Source organism: Balaenoptera ricei, chromosome 6 (genome assembly GCF_028023285.1).
Source record: "Balaenoptera ricei isolate mBalRic1 chromosome 6, mBalRic1.hap2, whole genome shotgun sequence".
Taxonomy (NCBI): Eukaryota; Metazoa; Chordata; class Mammalia; order Artiodactyla; family Balaenopteridae; genus Balaenoptera; species Balaenoptera ricei.
In genome coordinates, this window is record NC_082644.1 from 73525838 (window position 1) to 73544027 (window position 18190).

Consider the following 18190-nt stretch of genomic DNA (forward strand, 5'->3'; position numbering starts at 1 on the left):
TCCCTCTTTGGGTCTCATTTCCTCATCTGTGTAATGAGATAGTGAGACTAGCAAGCCTCTAGATATTCTTTTGGTTCTAACATTCTAGCTAGTATTTTATTAGCCTATTTCTTTCTTTTACTCTTTTTCCTCCATACATGGTTCACTGCAGGCAGTAGGTGGAGAGGTGGATTGTAAGCTGGCCAGTGCTTGGGGGTTAAGCACTGGCCCATTTACAACTGGTTCACCAACTGTGACATCCTGTACTGTCTCTTCAACAGGTCACTTCCTCTCTGGGACCTGCCACCTATAAACTGATCACGCTCATCATTTCTCTTTTCCCTTGCAAAATCCATTCATTTCTAAGAAACTTCAGTCTTTCTCCCCAGCCATAGCCTCTCTGCCCTTCAGTAAGACAGAGTCTGGTACGATGATTCCCCCTTTCTGTGCATAAAGAAAACAGTCAGTGCACTTGGAGACCTGTTAATATAGCCTGATGAGACAAGCTATATTTCGATTTGGTGATTTGGGAATTTGAAACACAGAGGCTACTTTAAAATTAATTTTGAACATTAGATTTCATTTTTGGTTCCAAAAAGCACCCATCATATACAAATCTTTATGTGTAGATGTATGCTACATAGGATCGGCTATGCTTTCTGTTGATTTTTACTCTTCTATAGTTCCTTGAGCTTTCTTTGTAACACGAATTAATACATGGACATTCTTTGGTCCCAGAGGAAGCATTTTTCCCAGGAAATGAAAGTCTGCTGTTTTCTCTGACAACCTTTATTTTGTGTTTCTTTGAGGTGGATTCCTGAGTCATGTAACCAGTGAACTATGCCAAGTTCTTTTATTAAAATCTCACTGAAGCCTGTGAGATCAGTAAAGAGCCACAGCATTACAACATTATTTGACCTGAAAGAAACTTTGAAGATTATAAAATCCAATCCGCTCTCTTTACAGATAAAGAAGTAAGACTCAGAGAGGTGTAACTTGTCTGAGGTCACACAGCTTACAAGTAACAAAGAATGAGAGCTAGAATCCAGTTCTCCTAATTTTTAGCATACATACTTAGCAGGCATGGGGGGTGCAGGAGGGCAGTAGAGTAAATGAAACAAATACAGTCACCTCTGTGGTAACTTTATGTTCTAAGGAAGCCCGTTTTCCAGTTGTGTATTTTAAAGTTTTGTCACCAAATTTGATATTTAACAAATTTCCAAGATTATAAAATAATCTTAGTACTAATATGTATTACAAGAATATCTTCCTAGTCCAGGTAGTAAACTCTGGCGACAGGAAGGTAATGGGGGACAAAGCCAATATGGTGGAGGGGTTTCTGGCAGATTGGGGCTGTAAGCCTTGCCTATAGGCCTTCGAGTCCCTTCCTCCCCATCCTCATCTTTCAGCTCCTCCTCCTCCTCCTACTTCTCCTCTGATATTTACAAAGTGTTGGACCAAGAAGACAGTGCATGCTCCATGACCTATTTACTTCCCTAATGGAAGCTGTAGATTCTTTGACTGTATTATTAGCAAGGATTTCTCCTCACTCACCAGTTAACCCCCAGCACAGTATCTGTCAGTCAATAAATGTTTTTTTCAGTGGGTCAGTGATTGAATATGTATTGAAATCAGGATCTTGAATTCAATGTAATGATCTGCTTTTGTGAAGATAAACTGGTTCAGAGCTTGATGAAATTTTTTCTAAAATTTACCATATAGAGTATACCAATTCTTAAACCATGAGTACCTTGGGGAGGCCATCAGTCATTCACAACTTAATATGGATTCATCTCCCTGGGTTTGCTTTCCTCCTCACCGTGAGTTGAGATCAATCACATTTGGAGGGAGAATGAGGCAAAGGAAAAGAATTGTATGTGGGCGTGGTGGGTGGCAGGCTTGGGGAGGCTGACCTCATTGCACAAAGTGAGGACAGGGAGAGGGGCTTCAGAAGGCAGAACAAGAAGCTAAAAGGTTGATGAGAATAGCAAACAATGCCTATTTCACAGTTTTGTTTAAGGCTGATACTGCTAGATTCCAGTATGAGGGAAATGAGCTTACTTTTAGATGCAGATGATTCATTAACAAGCTCATTATAAATTCTCAGGAAGAAATTTGACCCTGTGTTCTGTTTTTTATCTGAGAATCCTTTCCCTTCTGCAGTCTGCACCACCACCCCCTCCTTACCTTCCTCCCTCTGTCTCTGTCTCTCTCTCCTTCTTTCTCCCCCACCTCCTTTTCCCTCTTTCCCTCTCCCTCTCTCCCTCCCTCTCCAAACCTTCATACTGGATAGAAACAGATTCTCCCAATTGTCGCTGGGGCCAGGTATCATCAGTTAAGTCCTGATCGTTTCAACAACAACATAGCCTGCAGTTCACACACCATCGGGCCTTCTGGCAGCACTCCAAACACATGTCCTTGTTTAGGGGAAATCAGGAGCAGGAGTGCTCTGAATTGCACTTTTCAAAAACTGTTGTCCACTTGTGCCAACAGAATGGGGAAAATTTCCTTTCAACGCTGCCATGAAGAGCATCCAGATGTTTTCGCTGAGCTAAAGTGCACCTTCACCAGAGGCTGCTTGTTACCACAGCTGCCAGGATCCCTTGGGAAGGCAAGCCATACTTAGCTCCACGAAGTGGTGTCATGGACAACTTGGGGCCAGGAAGTCTCAGGGGAAAGCATGCTGGATTTTGCACCAGGTGATCTGAGTTTAACTCCTCACGCTACCTTTTCTTGGCAGGTGGCCTTGGGTAAGCCACTGCGGCTCCTTGAGCTCCACCCTGCTTGTCTGTAAATAGACCCCAACCCCTGCCCTGCCCGTCAATAGAGCTGTCGTCGTTTCTTTAGCTTACACTCTATGCTGGGCACACTGTGCATCCAGTAACGCACTTATTCCTCACGGCATACCTGTGGGTGGTTAGACACCATCGCTATTCTCACATTACAGATGGTCAAGCCCCAGCTCAGAGTGTTTAGGAGAACCAAGGTAGCACAACTGGGAAGGGGCAAACTGAGGTTTGCAACCAGGCCTGTTTTCAAGTTGTTGAAAAGACCATTGTATTGTATGTGGAAGGGCTTTGAAAACCATAATCTAGAGACTGCAAACCAGAGTGATTCAAAAGCACAGGATTTTATAGTCTGAGAGGGCTCTGGCTGTGGGTGTTAGGCGACTTATTCATCCTCTCAAGCCTCAGTTTTTCCCTCTGGAGATGATAAGAGTACCTGCCTCCTGGGGTTATCATGGGGATGGAATGAAATTGTGCATTTAAAGCATGGGGCACACTGCCTGGCACCGTAGTCCCCCATAAGTGTTTGCCTCTGCTAGTATTGTTGGGAGGATGCTTTAAGTTAGTGGTTCTAAATTAAAGAAAATAATGTTCACAGGCCTTTTCTCATCTTACACATGCCATCATCTATTTACTTCTTATTCCCACTGAAAAACAAAAGCCAGAAGGAAAACTGATTACTGATATCAATTTTTAACAAGAACATGTTTTGATACGAGTAACACATGTACTTAAGCTTCTTTGTTCCTCAAACTGAATGAGTGAAATGCAACACACAGTACATCAATAAATCATGGCCAGTGCCCCTTCCTGTCACGTCCATCCCCTGCTGGCCCTCAATGAGGGTTCTCAGCATCCACCCCTCCTGCCTTTCATCCCAATCTGCTTTTGCTTTTTGCCTGTTTCTTGACTCTGAATTCTGAACTCCTCTCTCACCTCTGCTCCTCTGGGTTAGTGTTCACCCTCTTTCTTTCACTATTGGGCCCCAGTACTCCATTATCACCTCTGTTTTAGTGGAACCTCTGGCCCTCACCATCACTTTGGTCTCAGGCCCAAACTTCAGGTCCCAGCCAAGGTCCATGCGGCCCCACCCCATTGTAACTGATGCTGGAGACACACTGGTTTTCCTCAGGCTTGTGCTGTTTTGCCTTCTACTGCTCACTATTTTTAACTCTCATGTTTTTTTGTGGAGGGAATTATTTTATTTTTTTATTGAAGTATAGTTGATGTACAATTTATTTTTTTTTTATACAGCAGGTCCTCATTAGTCATCAGTTTTATACACATCAGTGTATACATGTCAATCCCAACCTCCCAGTTCATCACACACACACACCCCCACCCCCCACCACTTTCCCGCCTTGGTGTCCATACACTTGTTCTCTGCATCTGTGTCTCAATTTCTTCCCTGCAAACCGGTTCATCTGTACCATTTTTCTAGGTTCCACATATATGTATTAATATACGATATCTGATTTTCTCTTTCTGACTTACTTCACTCTGTATGACAGTCTCTAGATCCATCCACGTCTCTACAAATGACCCAATTTCATTCCTTTTTATGACTGAGTAATATTCCATCGTATATATGTACCATATCTTCTTTATCCATTCATCTGTCGATGGGCATTTAGGTTGCTTCCATGACCTGGCTATTGTAAGTAGTGCTGCAATGAACATTGGGGTGCATGGGTCTTTTTGAATTATGGTTTTCTCTGGGTATATGCCCAGTAGTGGGATTGCCGGGTCATATGGTAATTCTATTTTTAGTTTTTTAAGGAACCCCCATACTGTTCTCCATAGTGGCTGTATCAATTTACATTCCCACCAACAGTGCAAGAGGGTTCCCTTTTCTCCACACCCTCTCCAGCACTTGTTGTTTGTAGATTTTCTGATGATGCCCATTCTAACTGGTGTGAGGTGATACCTCATTGTAGTTTTGATTTGCATTTCTCTAATAATAAGTGATGTTGAGCAGCTTTTCATGTGCTTCTTGGCCATCTGTATGTCTTCTTTGGAGAAATGTCTATTTAGGTCTTCTTCCCATTTTTGGATTGGGTTGTTTGTTTTTTTAATATTGAGCTGCATGAGCTGTTTATATATTTTTGAGATTAATCCTTTGTCTGTTGATTCGTTTGCAAATATTTTCTCCCATTCTGAAGGTTGTCTTTTCATCTTGTTTATGGTCTCCTTTGCTTTGCAAAAGCTTTGACGTTTCATTAGGACCCATTTGTTTATTTTTGTTTTTATTTCCATTACTCTAGGAGGTGGATCAAAAAAGATCTTGCTGTGATTTATGTCAAAGAGTGTTCTTCCTATGTTTTCCTCTAAGGGTTTTATAGTGTCCGATCTTACATTTAGGTCTCGAATCCATTTTGAGTTTATTTTTGTGTATGGTGTTAGGGAGAGTTCTAATTTCATTCTTTTACATGTAGCTGTCCAGTTTTCCCAGCACCACGTATTGAAGAGACTGTCTTTTCTCCATTGTATACCCTTGCCTCCTTTGTCATAGATTAGTTGACCATAGGTGCGTGGGTTAATCTCTGGACTTTCTATCTTGTTCCATTGATCTATGTTTCTGTTTTTGTGCCAGTACCATTTTGTCTTGATTACTGTAGCTTTGTAGTATAGCCTGAAGTCAGGGAGTCTGATTCCTCCAGCTCCGTTTTATTCCCTCAAGACTGCTTTGGCTCTTCGGGGTCTTTTGTGTATCCATACAAATTTTAAGATTTTTTGTTCTAGTTCTGTAAAAAATGCCATTGGTAATTTGATAGGGATTGCACTGAATCTGTAGATTGCTTTGGGTAGTATAGTCATTTTCACAATATTGATTCTTCCAATCCGAGAACATGGTATATCTCTCCATCTGTTGGTATAATCTTTAATTTCTTTCATCAGTGTCTTATAGTTTTCTGCATACAGGTCTTTTGTCTCCCTAGGTAGGTTTATTCCTAGGTATTTTATTCTTTTTGTTGCAATGGTAAATGGGAGTGTTTCCTTAATTTCTCTTTCAGATTTTTCATCATTAGTGTATAGGAATGCAAGAGATTTCTGTGCATTAATTTTGTATCCTGCAACTTTACCAAATTCATTGATTAGCTCATGTAGTTTGCTGGTGGCATCTTTAGGATTCTCTATGTATAGTATCATGTCATCTGCAAACAGTGACAGTTTTACTTCTTCTTTTCCAATTTGTATTCCTTTTATTTCTTTTTCTTCTCTGATTGCCGTGGCTAGGACTTCCAGAACTATGTTGAATAATAGTGGTGAGAGTGGACATCCTTGTCTTGTTCCTGATCTTAGTGGAAATGCTTTCAGTTTTTCACCATTGAGAATGATGTTTGCTGTGGGTTTGTCGTATATGGCCTTTATTATGTTGAGGTAGGTTCCCTCTATGCCTACTTTCTGGAGAGTTTTTATCATAAATGGGTGTTGAATTTTGTCAAAAGCTTTCTCTGCATCTATGGAGATGATCATATGGTTTTTATTCTTCAATTTGTTAATATGGTTTATCACATTGATTGATTTGTGTATATTGAAGAATCCTTGCTGCATCCGTGGGATAAATCCCACTTGATCATGGTGTATGATCCTTTTCAGGTGTTGTTGGATTCTGTTTGCTAGTATTTTGTTGAGGAGTTTTGCATCTATATTCATCAGTGATATTGGTCAGTAATTCTCTTTCTTTGTGGTATCTTTGTCTGGTTTTGGTGTCAGGGTGATGGTGGCCTCGTAGAATGAGTTCGGGAGTGTTCCTTCCTCTGCAATTTTTTGGAAGGGTTTGAGTAGGATGGGTGTGAGCTCTGCTCTTAATGTTTGATAGAATTCACCTGTGAAGCCATCTGGTCCTGGACTTTTGTTTGTTGGAAGATTTTTAATCACAGTTTCAATTTCATGACTTGTGATTGGTCTGTTCCTATTTTCTGTTTCTTCCTGGTTCAGTCTTGGAAGGTTATACCTTTCTAAGAATTTGTCCATTTCTTCCAGGTTGTCCATTTTATTGGCATAGAGCTGCTTGTAGTAGTCTCTTAGGATGCTTTGTGTTTCTGTGGTGTCTATTGTAACTTCTCCTTTTTCATTTCTAATTTTATTGATTTGAGTCCTCTCCCTCTTTTTCTTGATGAGTCTGGCTAATGGTTTATCAATTTTGTTTATCTTCTCAAAGAAACAGCTTTTAGTTTTATTGATCTTTGCTATTGTTTTCTTTGTTTCTATTTCATTTATTTCTGCTCTGATCTCTATAATTTCTTTCCTTCTGCTAACTTTGGGTTTTGTTTGTTCTTCTTTCTCTAGTTCCTTTAGGTGTAAGGTTAGATTGCTTATTTGAGATTTTTTTGTTTCTAGAGGTAGGCTTGTATAGCTATTAACTTCCCTCTTAGAAGTGCTTTTGCTGCATTCCATAGGTTTTGGATCGTCATGTTTTCACTGTCATTTGTCTCTAGGTATTTTTTGATTTCCTCAGTGATCTCTTGGTTATTTAGTAACATATTGTTTAACCTCTATGTGTTTGTGTTTTTTACCTTTTTTTCCCTGTAATTGATTTCTAATCTCATAGCGTGTGGTCAGAAAAGATGCTTGATATGATTTCAGTTTTCTTAAATTTACTGTGGCTTGATTTGTGACCCAAGATGTGATCTATCCTGGAGAATGTTCCATGCGCACTTGAGAAGAAAGTGTAATCTGCTGTTGTTGGATGGAATGTCCTGTAACTATCAATTAAATCTATCTGGTCTATTGTGTCATTTAAAGCTTCTGTTTCCTTATTTATTTTGATTTTGGATGATCTGTCCATTGGTGTAAGTGAGGTGTTAAAGTCCCCCACTATTATTGTGTTACTGTCGATTTCCTCTTTTAGAGCTGTTAGCAGTTGCCTTATGTATTGAGGTGCTCCTATGTTGGGTGCATATATATTTATAATTGTTATATCTTCTTCTTGGATTGATCCCTTGATCATTATGTAGTGTCCTTCCTTGTCTCTGGTAACATTCTTTATTTTAAAGTCTATTTTATCTGATACAAGTATTGCTACTCCAGCTCTCTTTTGATTTCCATTTGCATGGAATATCTTCTTCCATGCCCTCACTTTCAGTCTGTATGTGTCCCTAGGTCTGAAGTGGGTCTCTTGTAGACAGCATATAGATGGGTCTTGTTTTTGTATCCATTCAGCAAGCCTGTGTCTTTTAGTTGGAGCATTTAATCCATTCACATTTAAGGTAATTATCAATATGTATGTTCCTATGACCATTTTCTTAATTGTTTTGGGTTTGTTTTTGTAGGTCCTTTTCTTCTCTTGTGTTTCCCACTTAGAGAAGCTCCTTTATCATTTGTTGTAGAGCTGGTTTGGTGGTGCTGAATTCTCTTAGCTTTTGCTTGTTTGTAAATCTTTTGATTTCTCCATCAAATCTGAATGAGATCCTTGCCGGGTAGAGTAATCTTGGTTGTAGGTTCTTCCCTTTCATCACTTTAAGTATATCATGCCACTCCCTTCTGGCTTGTAGAGTTTCTGCTGAGAAATCAGCTGTTAACCTTATGGGAGTTCCCTTGTATGTTATTTGTCATTTTTCCCTTGCTGCTTTCAATAATTTTTCTTTGTCTTTAATTTTTGCCAGTTTGATTACTATGTGTCTCGGCGTGTTTCTCCTTGGGTTTATCCTGTATGGGACTCTCTGTGCTTCCTGGACTTGGGTGGTTATTTCCTTTCCCATGTTAGGGAACTTTTCAACTATAATCTCTTCACATATTTTCTTGGGTCCTTTCTCTCTCTCTTCTCCTTCTGGGACCCCTATAATGCGAATGTTGTTGTGTTTAATGTTGTCCCAGAGGTCTCTTAGGCTGTCTTCATTTCTTTTCTTTCTTTTTTCTTTATTCTGTTCCACAGCTGTGAATTCCACCATTCTGTCTTCCACGTCAGTTATCCGTTCTTCTGCCTCAGTTATTCTGCTATTGGTTCCTTCTAGTGTAGTTTTCATTTCAGTTATTGTATTGTTCATCTCTGTTTGTTTGTTCTTTAATTCTTCTAGGTCTTTGTTAAACATTTCTTGCATCTTCTCGACCTTTGCCTCCATTCTTTTTCCAAGGTCCTGGATCCTCTTCACTATCATTATTCTGAATTCTTTTTCTGGAAGGTTGCCTATCTCCACTTCATTTAGTTGTTTTTCTGGGGTTTTATCTTGTTCCTTCATCTAGTACATAGCCCTCTGCCTTTTCATCTTGTCTACCTTTCTGTGAATGTGGTTTTTGTTCCACAGGCTGCAGGATTGTAGTTCTTGTTGCTTCTGCTGTCTGCCATCTGGTGGATGAGGCTATCTAAGAGGCTTGGGCAAGTTCCCTGATGGGAGGGACTGGTGGTGGGTCTGATGTACAATATTATATTACAGGTGTACAATGTAGTGATTCACAATTTTTAAAGATTATACTCCATTTGTAGTTATCATAACATACTGACTATATTCCTCGTGTTGTACAATATATCCTTATAGCTTATTTTTTTAAATTATTATTATTATTTTTTGGCCACACTGCACAGCATGCAGGATCTTAGGTCCCTGACCAGGGATTGAACCCGTGCCCCTGCAGTGGAAGTGTAGAGTCTTAACCACTGGACCCCCAGGGAAGCCCCTCCTTGTAGCTTATTTTATACATAATAGTTTGTACCTCTTAACCCCCTACCTCTATATTGCCCCATCCTGCCTTCCCTTTCCCCACTAGTAACCACTAGTTTGTTCTGTCTGTGAGTCTGCTTCTTTTTCGTTAATATTCACCAGTTTGTTGTATTTTTTTAGATTCTACGTATAAGTTATATCATACAGTATTTATCTTTCTCTGTCTGACTTATGTCACTTAGCATAATACCCTCCAAGTCCATCCATGTTGCTGCAAATGGCAAAATTTCATTCTTTTTTATGGCTGAGTAGTACTCCACTGTATGTATATGTATATATACGTTATATATATATATATATATATATATATATATATATATATATATATGCCACATCTTCTTTATTCATTCATCTGTTGATGGACACTGAGGTTGCTTCAATATCTTGGCAATTGTAAATAATGCTGCTATGAACATTGGGGTGCAAGTATCTTTTCGAATTAGTGGTTTTGTTTTCTTTGGATGCACCAATTTACATTCCCACCAATAGTGCACAAGGGTTCCCTTTTCTCCACATCCTTGCCAACATTTGTTATTTTTGTTCTTTTTGATGATAGCCATTCTGACAGGTGTGAGGTGATATCTCGTTGTGGTTTTGATTTTCATTTCCCTGATGATGAGTGATGTTGAGCATCTTTTCATGTGCCTGTTTGCCATCTGCATTTCCTCTTTGGAAAAATGTGTGTTCAGTTTCTCTGCCCATTTTAAAATCAGGGTTTTTTTTTTTTTATGTTTTTGTATGAGCTGTTTATATATGTTGGATATTAACCCCTTATCATTTGCAAATATTTTCTCTCATTCAGTAGGCTGTCTTTCCTTTTGCTGATGGTTTCCTTTGCTGTGCAAAAGCTTTTGAGGTTAATTAGGTCCCATTTGTTTATTTTTGCTTTTATTTCCGTTGCTTTAGGAGACAGATCCAAAAAACTATGATTTATGTCAGAAAATGTTCTGCCTATGATTTCCTCTAGGATTTTCATGGTTTCCAGTCTTACATTTAGGTCTTTAATCCATTTTGAGTTTATTTTTGTATATGGTTTTTAGCTCTCTTATGATTCATACAGGGGTATGTACCAAGCAAAATAACAATTGAGGCTCAGACTGTGTCTCTCAATGTCAGACCTCCAGATGTTTCCGAGAACCCAAAAGTTTTGATCATGTAGCTAAATTCCTGTTCCTGAGTGAATTGTTAACTTTTCCTCCTCATGTGGCATCATGTAGGCACAGCCTGTGACTCATGAAAGTTAAGAGCAGGATCTCTCAGAGCACAGACACTGGAATCATCTCTGGTGAAATATACCTTTTCTAAATAAGCAGCCAAAGAGGTCTTTTCAAGCTAGTGGCAAAACTGGAACATGTAAAGTTTTCATAAAGGTCTTAAGTAAGTTTTAGTAATAGGGAAAGGCAGTGTAGCATTAATCTCTTTCATGTGAGCACAGAAGCATGCATGCTCTTTCAAATAACTTTTTCCTCAGTGTCCTCCAAGGAATCGCCAAGTCTTCCTTCTACCCACTCCTCCCTGGTTCACATGGTGGAATGGAAATCGCATGATTTACAGAGGAGTTACCCAGACCTGGGATGGAAGTCCAGCTCAAACACTGATACACTGCGTGTGTGCCAAGCAAAGTTTGTTCATTTCTACAGCTCCTGACAACAGAGGTGTAAGACCTAAAACCTACCTCTTGGGAGAGTTAAAAGAGTTAATGTATGTAACATACTAGCACAAAGTCGAGCTATAAGTGTGTGATGTTTGTGCAGGTAGCTACATGAATGGTATGTGTCCTTGTGTCTATATAGGTCTACATAATGCTGTCACTTTATATCCTTCTCATTTTGGTGGGCCATTTGATACAGATATCATTCTCTATTCATAGGGATCATTTGAAATTTCATGCTGATCCCAGTGGTAACTCTAGAGTGAGTTGTCCATTAAAAAATTTTTTTAATGGCCTTCTTTTTAGACACTATCAGGTTGTTGGGTTTGTTTTGATTGTGTGTATGTGTATGTGTGTGTGTGTGTCTCCTAATTTTCCAGTTCTTTCCACTGTCAGTTTCTCTCCTGCAAGTCTCTGTTAGAAGCTGTCCTGGTGGCTGTCCAGTTGGTCTGGCCAGTGGGGCTGTTCCAACTCTCTGATTTCAGAATTTCCGTTGCCCTCTAACAGCCACTGTCCTTCAAATATATCCTTAGCTAGTTTAGTGCTAGATGGCCTGTTTGCTCTAGCAAATACATCTGAATGCTTTCTTTTGCCAGAAGAAGTTTTACTAAGGTGCTCTTTTTTTCCCCTGAAAAATATCCGCCTGGTGTTTGATGGTTTGGAACTTTATGCTTGATCTGTTGTCAATGAGTAAATTTCCCGGGGGGTTAATAAAGCCCTTGGGCAGTGTGTTAGCTCTTTAAGGATACCACTTTATTACTTAGTCATAATTTGAGAGTTCTAAAAACATATTATTTTCCTTCTCATTGAGAGGGATTTGAATTTGTCTCAAATATATATGCCATATAAATTCAATAAATTGCAAAGATGTCAGATATTGGTAAGAATTCAAAACAAGAGGAAAGAGTAGCACCTGGCCCCGTATAGTTGAGGTTGTCAGATAGCCAGTTTGTCTCCAAGTTTCCCAGTAACCAAAGCAAAGAGGAAAACTCCCTCAGTTTTAACTGATACCGTTTGATAATATAAATCTAAACTTTTTCTCAAGCCAAGAGGGAATTCTGTATGACCCTTCCCCAAGAAAAGCCATTGCAATAATTCTCAAAGCGCTAGTTTGACCTGAATTGCTGGACAAATCAAAATCTTTGGGACAGTTTTCAGCTGACCTGGGCCTAGGAAAACACTGTGGCAGTTTTCATGGGTGTATAAATGGAACAAAGCTATAATGTGTAATCTCCTATGCATGGACATAAGAGTGAGGGTATTTTAAAAAAATTTTTTATTGAACTATAGTTGGTTTACAATGCTGTGTTAATTTCTACTGTACAATAAAGTGATTCATATATATATTCTTTTTCATATTTTTTTCTATTATGGTTTATCACAAGATATTGACTATAGTTCCCTGTGCTATACAGTAGGACCTTGTTGTTTATCCATTCTATATATAATAGTTTGTATCTGCTGATCCCAAACTCCCAATCCTTCCCTCTGCGTCTCCCCACCTTGGCAACCGCAAGTCTGTTCTCTATGTCTGAGTCTATTTCTGTTTTGTAGGTAGGTTCATTTGTGCCGTATTTTAAATTCCACATATAAGTGATATTTTATGGTATTTGTCTTTCTCTTTCTGACTTACTTCACTTAGTATGATAATCTCTAGGTCCATCCATGCTTCTGCAAATGGCATTATTTCGTTCTTTTTTTATGACTGAGTAATATTCCATTGTATATATGTACCACATATTCTTTATCCAGAAAGAGGGTTTTAGAGAGCAATGCAAGCATGTTTCTGGCTCTTCCATGTAGCAGCATTATGCAGTGTGGTGTAATTGAAAATAAGACTAAGTTACTGAATGTGTATAATTTTTGAACATTCAACTCAAGGGAAAGGTTTATTCATCTTTCAAGGGCCTGCTGAAGTGTCTCTATCCTGTGAAGTTCTGAGACATTTCAGGGCCCCTGGCATAATGCACAGCGAATTAGGGAGGGCTGTCTATGTCCTCTATGTCTCAATTATAACATTATAATGATTTACTTCCATGTCTGCGCCTCAGCTAGATTGTGAGATCGCTGAGAGGAAACTGTCTTATTCATCATTGGATACCAGTGCCTAGCATGGCGCCTTCTATAGTAAATGCTGAGTGTTAAGAGGAGTGGATATTATGTGCTCATCAGAGTTCTAAGTGCTTTACATGGTTTTCCTCGTTTTGTCCTTCTCACAGCTCTGTGAGGTAGTTACTATTATTACTTCCATTTTACAAATGAAGAAACCATGGCCTAAAGAGTGATTTGCTTGTTTAATTGAAGTAAATGGTAGAAGCGAATTTAAACCCATTCTCTCAACTAGTACATTAGCATGAAGACCAAGTCTTAAGTGTTTTGAGTAGGTAAACCAGTTGTGGGTTTGGGAGGCACTGCACATGTCAGTGGGTTGGTTAACAGGAAGAGAGTAAGATACAGTGTTTATTGAGACGCTTGAATCTGAATTCCCTCTCATTATCCCAGGAGTGGAGACCCCTCTCTGACTTATGGCCCCTAAACGTTACTTTCAGAAGCCATGGGACATCTCTAGTGGCAAACACTTTATAGATCCTCATTTCTTAAATTAAAATTTGGTAATATAGCTAAACAGGTTTGTGGATGGTACTATATTAACTGATTGGAAGCTACCAGATAGAAAGATAGAGACAATAATCTCTGCTTCTAATTTCTCCTAAATGTGTACTCTCTCTCAATGCAAAGTACTATTTACAACTTTGCATTACTCTAAACTCAGCACTTTCTTAACTGGCCTGACATCTTCTATTGTTGTCTGGGGGAAAGAATGAAACAGTTGCACTAATCTAATCTTGGTATTTACTCTAAGATTTTGATAAATAAATCCCTGTTCTGAAAGGGAACAATGACCTTTAGATATGCTTCGCATATTTCTTTTCCAAGGGCATCCTGAATGGGTTGACTACAAATATTTCTGCTAATGAGATGGGCTTGAAATATCACTGCTATGATTATAGGCATAAATAGTGAATTTCATTAGGTTACTTGAGTCCCACTTTTGATGGCATAGTAAATCTCAGAACAGCAGTGGGTGGTAGATAGATGAAGAGCTTTTTTGGATATAATTAACTTATTTGAATGTAACTACTAGCTCTCTTAGCATAGCAATTCTAACTCAGTCTCAGGCTACTTTAAGTACATAAAACAATTCAGCACTGTTATAGGAATTCTACATGAACCCAAAGGATTAATAAGTTTTAAAAAAAGACTCTAGTTTGAGAGAGGCATGAAGATATTGATTAAATTCTCCCTTTACTTCATAATATTCACTGTAATTTGGTTATAATCTAGGCATTAATACATGGTACCTCAAGTGATATTACAAAGTATACTCACAATAAATTTAATTTAATCAAATCCTTAATGTTTTGTCCTAAGTGATACTCTTCTTTGTCAGTTCTTAGATGGTTATTCCTCTTGTTGTATATTCTGATGAACTCAAATTTTATTTGTGAATGTGTGTTGGCATTCAGGGTGAATAGAGGGATTTTTCTAAGCCAGTAATGTGCATGGTCTTGGAGATGCATCTAGAGTTACAACAATAATGCATGAAAATGCCTGTTTCCCCACCTCTTCACCAATGCTGTTTTGAAGAGACCAGGCCAATTATCTTGTAGAGTGTTCCATAGTCTGAATTTTTCTGATTGTTTTCTCATGGTGGTGTTTAATTTGTTTCTCTATCACTTGCACTTCCTGTAAACTTGAAGTTAGATCTAAAAGCCTGAGTGGTTTCAGGTTCAACGTTTTTGGAGCAAATTGTTCATAGGTGATGCTGTATACTTCATGTTGCATTGCATCCTGGGGCATATCATGTCACATTAGCCCTCTATTCACAATGCTCGGTTATGATGGTACCCTCCATTGTGAAGGTACACTTCTCACTTCACAATTAGAAAGTAGTTGATGGAATGCATTTATTTTATGTTAAGGATATTGTTAGCATATGTTATTGGCTAAGGAAGTAATTTCCATTGTTGAGGAAGCAAAGATTTTTGTTTGTTTATTTGGAGCGGGGGCAGGGGTATTCCAGCACTTCTCAATTCACACCAGGCAGATTCCTACTTATCAGTAAGTCCTTGAGGATAGTCAGGCCAAGGAAACCTTAGACAATTCTGTTACTGAAACCATTTTAAGGGTTAAAGATAGAAAAAAGATTAAGCCAGGGAATTTGGGAATTTGGGGGATAATTTTAGCTTTATTTACTTTTTTAATAGGAAATACATTCATGTGATTCAAGATTCAAAATGTATAAAGGGTAAACAGTGAAGGGCTCTGTTCTGGTTATCTCTTACTGCCTAGCAAACCACTACAAAATAGTGGCTTAAAACAGTAATGATGTCATTAGTTGCTAATGAAGCTGGGGGTCAATGGGTCAGTTCTCCTTCAGGGTCTCTTATGCAGTTACTGTCAGAAAGTGGCTAGAGTTGGGGTCAACTCAAAGGTTTCTTTGCTTGCACATCTGGTGCTGGAGCTGGGAAGACTCGAGCAGCTGGGGCTTCTAGGGCATTTCTCTTCTCTCTCTCCTGGAGTGACTGTCCCAAGGGGAACCTGCAGACGCTGCCGAGACTTTTCAAACGCTGCCTTGGGCATCACGCACCACCACTTCTACTGCATTCTGTTCATCAGAGCAGTTGCAAAGGCCCACCAAGCTCCAAGGGAAGGGTCCTGTACTCCACCTCCTGATTCGAGGAGGGTCAAAGGATTTGCAGCTGTGCTTCAAAACCGTCGTGTACCCTCTCATGCTCTTTTTCCCCCAGCTACTCAGTTTACTTTTACCAATGCAACCAATGTCACCAGTTTCTTTCTTCCGTTTTTTTTTTTTTTACAAAGAGCATTTAATTAATTAATTTATTTCTTTACACATAACTGAAGTGATGTTACAGTACATAAGTTATTTACAACTGTGCAGTAACGTGTTGCAAAATAAATTATCTAGAAGGCAGCAAAAGTACATTGTGAACGTGTATAAAACTGTACAGCGTTTACGGGTACACTTTTTATATGATTATTGGCTCTGTAGTGTTTCAAGTTATGTTCTCAGAAAGAGAAACAAAATGCCCAAGATTAAAGGAAAAAATATACAAACCACGTGGATTTGACTCCATTAAGAACACAGCTGAGAGTCCTGCCTCTGTGTCCCCGTGAGGCGGGCGGGCGGCGCAGCCCAGGTCCGAGGCCGGCACCGTCCGCAGGCAGCCTCGTGGCGACAGGACGGCAGCCGGCCGGAAGCTCTCCCCACCCTCCGACCCGGAGGCCGCTGTTGGTGACGGGTGGACGCCTTAATTTTATTCTCTTTAGTTGATCAGAAATGGAACAAGGAATTTAAAAAACGCTCTCCGTCCTTCAGCTCCTAAGATGCCCGTGCAGCCGCCGGAAAAGAGCCTGAGGCTGCCGTGTCCGTGCCCGCGTCCCCGGCTCCTCGTCCTCCCGCGGCGGCGGGTGTGAAAGAGGCGCGTGCCAGGGGCCCAGCGCGGGCTTCTCCCTGGGTGTCCCCACCGGGGCCGTGGTCTCCTTCCACCGCCCGGACTCGGCGGCAGACGCAGGGGGCTCGCCTGTGTCTCGGGCAGCTGTCCCACCGCGTCAGGCCGGAAGGAGCACGAAGTCATCGTTGATGTCGACCATGGGCACGTAGAAGGACGGCACCTCGTTCACACACCGGGACTTGTGCCCGGCGGGGGCCAGCTCCTGCACCTTCACCTGCCACTCCATCCTCTGCACGTGGCCTCGTGCTGCTGCCGCATCAGGAGACACTGTCACCAGCGACGCATTTAAGAGCTGCTCTATAGACAAGATAAGCATACATATTCTTCCCACTTAGCATGATATATGCGGTGTACTGTACCTTGTTTTTTTCTTAACAATATTTCATGGAGATTATTCAAATCAGTCCATAAAAAGAATCTTAATTTTGAAGACACCCTTACATTATTGCATTATATAGATATACCATAATGATTTAACCATTCCCTTGTTAATGCATATTCAGGTCATTTCTAACCTTTTAATATTACAAACAACAATAATATGAATAACTTTGGACATACATACATCATTTTGGATACATATAAGCCTATTTGTATTATAAATTCCTATATATAGAATTACAGGGTTAAAATGATATGAATATTTAAAATTTTGATAAATATTGCCACATTGCCCTTCATATAGGATGCAAACATTTTTACTTCCACTATGCATGAGAGGGTCCACTGCCTCACACCCTTACAAAGCAAAATTTTCTCAAATGTCTTGAGTTTTGCTACGTAAAAACTTAGTTTTAATTCAATGTGATTTTAATGTGCATTCTTTTAATGAGTGAGTTTGAGCACTTCTTTTCCTATGTTAAAGAACCAAGGGCTTCCCTGGTGGCGCAGTGGTTAAGAATCCACCTGCCAGTGCGGGGGACATGGGTTGGAGCCTGGGAAGATCCCACATACCGCAGAGCAGCTAAGCCTGTGTGCCACAACTACTGAGCCTGCTCTCTAGAGCCCGCGAGCCACAACTACTGAGCCTGCTTGCCTAGAGCCCGTGCTCTGCAACGAGAAGCCACCGCAATGAGAAGCCTGCTCGCTGCAACTAGAGAAAACCCACTCTCGGCAACGAAGACCCAACACAGCCAAAAATAAAATAAATAAATTAATTTTTAAAAAAACTTGTATTTTTCTCAATTCCTGAAAAAAGTTAAAGATCATTTTAACAAAATGTTTGAGATGAGTGAAAAGTGAGATAATCCACATTTCTGATAAACCTAAAGACCTTTTAATCATTCAAAAAGTGCTATTTTCCTGACTTCTATAAATGAGTAAGCTGTGAAGATTTATTACCTTTGTGATTCTTTTAACTTTTTTTTTTTTTTTTTTTCTGCACTGCACAGCATGTGGGACCTCAGTTCCCTGACCAGGGATTGAAGCCGGGTTCCCTGCAGTGGAAGCTAGGAGTCTCAACCACTGGACCATCAGGGAAGCCCCCCTTTGTGATTCTTGGAGTCTCTCAAACCCAGCCTTCAGTTCCCAGGTGGGCAGTAATGGATTTGAGATATTATAATTAGATGATAACCA